This window comes from Catharus ustulatus, chromosome 10 (assembly GCF_009819885.2).
Source record: "Catharus ustulatus isolate bCatUst1 chromosome 10, bCatUst1.pri.v2, whole genome shotgun sequence".
NCBI lineage: Eukaryota > Metazoa > Chordata > Aves > Passeriformes > Turdidae > Catharus > Catharus ustulatus.
This window is the reverse complement of record NC_046230.1, coordinates 23,332,165-23,337,119: the sequence shown is the minus strand read 5'-3', so window position 1 is coordinate 23,337,119 and position 4,955 is coordinate 23,332,165. Positions and strand designations below refer to the sequence as shown.

Here is a 4,955-nt window from a genome sequence, read left to right as displayed (position 1 = left end):
CTTTTCACAAAACAGAGTCTCAACTTCCATCTCAACACTCAAAATACAACCATGAAAATGTGCACCACTGATTTAAAGAAATACACATGAAAATTCCCCTTCTGTAATTAATTAAGCACTCCTAGGGAATTAAGCATTCCAGGGAAGTCCAAGCACAGTTTTTCACCTCTGCTTTAGGTGCTACCTGGACATAAACACACCAACCACTTCAACAGTGCATGGGTAAGAGTACAATTTAGGTTTCTGCTCAAATAGCACCTTTAGTTTAATTTTATCACTCACTACACTTAGCTATTAAATCTGAATATAAAACACAAAAGCCTCTCTCTGAACCCCCCCATTTCTGTTATATGCAGTCACAGAGAAAAGAGAATTTGTGCACATGATCAGGTCAGACACAGAGAATTCAGTGTTACACACTGGCCACAAATCTCAGCTTCCAGAAGGCAAATGTCAGAGGCCAGGACAGAACCCTGACAGATCTGTTTGGCACCCAATAAATCCAAACATTTACATCTCAACAAGGAATACTTTTGGCCAGCAGGGCACCAGGTAAGGCAGGGGAGCTGTGTGGCCAGGCAGGAGCTGATCAAGCTGCCTGAGAGCCCCTCGATTTCAAAATGATAATAATTTGGAGGGAGGGGATTTACATTCTCCATTTCAAAGAGAAGTTCTGCCTTTCTCAGCAGACACCTGTCCTCCAAACTAAACCAGCAACTTTCCATTCTTTGTCCATATATCAGCCACACCTGATTATAAGCCGCACTTCGGGTTTGGACCAAAATTTTAGTCAAAATGGTGTGGCTTATAATTGTGAATTGGGACCAGGAGCACAGTACAGGGGACAACCATCCCCTCTCAAACCCCTCAACAGGAAATTTGAAGCAGTAAAATCATTTTGCCTGGATTATTAGATCAAGGTAGCATTGCTGATACCATTACCAGAGCTAAGGACTGTTTCATTTTACTGTCTGAAAGGGCAGGCAGCCAGTCAGGTTACTTTACTTTTCATTTTGCATGCACTGGGACAGAACTTCACCTTCACAGCACAATGGTAGCAAACACCACAGCACAAAAAGCAATTTTCTGAGTGCAGGATTCATCCCACAGACTAAAACTCCTACTAAAAAAATCAGGATTCAGTAACTCCAAATGTCTGAATTAAGTACCCAGCTGTTGTGGTGGGCCCAAGATCCTGAGGCAGTCCAAGGGAATCATCCTTCACAGACAAATGAGTGCTCTCAGATTAAAACAAAAAGCCACAGAATAAAATTGCTCACAGGTGGCCAGCAGCAAGCTGGATATAAATTGGATTACAGGATTGTCAAATGCAATATCAACTGTTCTCTAGCAAATGGGCAAAGAAGGTCCTCTCCCCTCTTCTGCGTGCTCAGGAAACTACAGAAATCACACCCCTGAAAAAAAATACACAAATTCTTTATAATTTATTGAATAGCTTTAGATTTGTAACATAATACAGCACTCAGGAAGCAATGGAAGATAAATCACTCTTTTAGCTCAGCCACAGAGTGCTTCCAGTTACTCAACCACTGCTCAAAGAAATGATTTACTCCTGCAGGAAGCTGAACACTGGACAGTAAGAAAATCATTTAGCTTCCATTTACTAACTTCAAGTTCTGCCACACCATTCTGCAGCTAAAATGTTCTTAATTTTAGATAAATTTCAGCTTCAATGCCTGCATTAAAACCCCAGCATTTAAAACAACTTATTTGAGTGTTCTGTGCAAGCATTAAGCTTTATTGGAGGAATAAGAAACTACACAGCAAATTTCCCCCCAAATTTACCAACCTCTGCTGAGGAGAGTTTCATTCTTTCTTTCTCTTTCTCAAACTGTGCCATTCTTGATGCTCTGCAGTCTCATTTTCCACAAGCATCTTTGATCAAAAGCATCCAGATGTTTCCTTCTGCCTCTGCTAAGTGCCAGATTTCACATTTCTTTGTGAAGTCAAAGAAGTTCTGAAACAAAGAGGGGGTTTTATGAGCATTATACAGTCAGCCTTCAAGGAATCTGAGAACTCATTTGCTTCATCACTTGGATTGGTTGCATTGAACCTCTCCTAAATTTAATTACATTACTAAACAATGGAGCTCCCACAGCTTTTATGGCAAACATAGCTGGAGCCATAAAAAGGTGAATTAGTCACATCCCATCCTGAGGACCAAGGGGGATCTCCTGCCAGACACTATCTTTGATCAGCTTAGCAAAGTTTTGATGTGAGTTTTAATTGCTGCCTCTCATTAGATACAGTGACTTGAAAGAAAAGCACTGATGGAGAGAGAAGATCCTTTTAAGCTAAAAATGCTGGTTAGGATTTTATGTGTGAAATAAATCCATTTCTGAGGGTCAAATTTAAATGCAAGTTAATCTGGAAGTGGGACAAAGTTTCCAGCTTGACTCTTGGAGCAGCAAGGTTATGGAAGCACCTCCCAAAGACTGTATAAATGGCAAAAAAATATTAACAAAACAAAATAAAAAAAAAAAAAAAAAAGAAAAGAAAAATGAAAAAAAAGAAAAATCTTGTGCTGCCTGCAAAATAAGGCCTCTCATGGAGAATTTCCTTGTCAAAGAGGCTTTGAATTGACAAATTGGATTGGAATTCTCCTCTCCCAATTCCAGCAGCAGGGAGCTGTGCCCTGCAAGGGTGGCCTGGCTGCTCCATGAGGAATCCCATGGCAGCTCAGCTCCCACTCAGCCCCATCTCCAGGGGAAATCAGAGATTATTTCCCAACCTCAAATTCAGAGCTCAGCCATGACTTGGACTCAGGCTCCTTCCCACCCACAGCCAGTCACTCATTTATCAATATTCCCTTTCCTCTGTCAAACAGGAATTTCTGCAAGCTCCCACAGCCAGTTTTAATTAGAATATTCTGAGTCATTTTGCATCAGCAGCAAATTGTCACCTATTTACCTCCTTTTCCAGGTCACATTTATTCAAGCTTTGGAATTGGCCTCCACATGAAAACCTGTCCTTCAGTTCTGCTTCTTTTTTAATAAGTTGTGAATGCCTAAAGAGCCTGATTTTTAATCCAAATGCTTTTTCAATTTTTTAAAAAGCTTTATATATATAAATTTTTAAGAGGCTTTTTGGAAAAAAACTTTACATAATATGTAAATTATATAATCCTCATGCTTGCTAACTTCTCCTAAAATCTTCCAGGTACTGTTTATCGTCATAAAAGTCACAGAGATAACTCCCCAACATCTGTTTGTCCATTCCCTGAGCATGTGGATTTTTTGATGCTGTGCTAAGTCAGATTTGAATTCAGCTCCATGCTGAGACAAAGGCTGGGGTGAGAGCTCCTCCCTGCTATTCCTCCTGCACCCAGGCAGATCTAAGTGCTGTCCCACAGCAGCAGCCTGGTGATTTCACATTTTAATTCCCTTACAAGTACTGGGTGAAGACCATCTGCTCTTTGTGCAGTGCTCCTGCTCAATTTATTGATTTGTCTCAAAACTCGAGGATGCTGAAGAGAAGAAAGCTGCTGCAAAGGTTAACCCAGTCCAACAAGCCCTACAGAAAACACATTTTGCAAGATCATTTACCTAGGAAAACCCAGCTACAGATGTGCTGCCTGGTTTTGAGGGCTTTTGTGGGGTTTTGCCATCATTCTGGCTGGGTTATGAGAAGGAACAGAAGGGAATCTGACCAAAATCATAATACTAAAGCTGTTCTACAGCCCAAAATTGTGCTACAAATCATTTGCATTTATTAAGCCATTTACTTTTATACACAAACCAGCTGAAAACACATGAACACAGGGTTAAGCATCTATAAATACATCCCTGCTCTTGCAATGGGTAATCTTCCCATTTTAAATCCACTTCTATAAAAATTACACAACAGTCCCTCAGTTCCACAGTCACACACAATCTCTTTATCAATACAATTAAACCTGCACTGCTTTTCCTCTCTATTTTTCCTTTCCCAGCTCCTCACATCTTCTAAAAAATATCCTGGAACTCTTTATTAGGGGTTTGTCTGCTGGATGCTGCATTTCTAAGAACCCCAAATAAGCAAATCTCCCTCACTGGATGGAGATGGACACACCTGAAGTTGGAATTGTACAGAAGAATAGGGTTTTGTGCATCCTGCGGGAGTTTTTAGTTCCTGGCTGCCACCACACCAAAGAACAGCAATTGATTGTTTGGGTTTGCTGACCTGAGCTGGATCCCAAGAAATTTGGGGTTTGGAAGGGAGCAGCAGCCAAAAAGGGACCAAAACAGAGGCTGGAGCCAGGAGCTGCTGAGGGACAGAGACAGAAAAACATCAGGAGAATCTTCCCTGGCTGCAGCAAGGGCTGGGCTGGGGGAAAAGGCCTGGATAGCTCAGTCCTGGAGACCAGGAATTTCTGTAAAAAGCGCAAAAAGCAGAAAACTCACCACTAAAGTCCAACTCTGCCGTGCAATCAGCCACTGGTCTTTGTTGTCCCCTCTCCCTCCACGTGCTCATTACCAGGTGCAGCACAAGAAGCAAAGTCTGAGGAAAAAGGACAAAATGCCTCCTGTGCCAGGATCCAGGAGAAGGAGAAGGAATTGCAAATGCTGATTTGCTTTACCTTGCAAAATTAGCACTGAGAGGGAGCCAGGCTGGTTGGAGAGCACAAGGAGAGCACAGAAATGTGGGAGGAAATGGGGCCAGGTCTCAGCAGTGTCCAACACCCACAGCAACACTTTGCAGAGCAGATTTTGGCTTTTTTACCTTCCAAAACCAAGGTAAAACCATTTGGCTGTTTGCTGTCAAAGAGGATTCCTGAAAAAAAAAAAAATTCTAATCAAACCAATACCTTCACTAAGCAAAACAAACAAAGCCAGCTCCCACACTCCTCAGTTCTCTTTATTTAATGTGAACCCCAGAATGGAGCAGCTGCCACATTCAGGTGACAATCTGCTTGACGTTTTGACACATCATCCACACTCAGAGCATTGTTCTTC

General features: G+C 41.7%; 1 long non-coding RNA gene across 1 annotated transcript; it reads right to left on the bottom strand.

Moving 5' to 3' along the window:
* Positions 1-843: 843 nt before the first annotated feature.
* On the bottom strand, positions 844-4,510 carry LOC117000970. Its single transcript, XR_004418880.1, has 3 exons — positions 4,404-4,510; positions 1,811-1,978; positions 844-1,415 (listed from the first exon to the last, which is right to left on the bottom strand). It is a non-coding gene; the product is annotated as an uncharacterized LOC117000970 (long non-coding RNA).
* Positions 4,511-4,955: the final 445 nt, after the last annotated feature.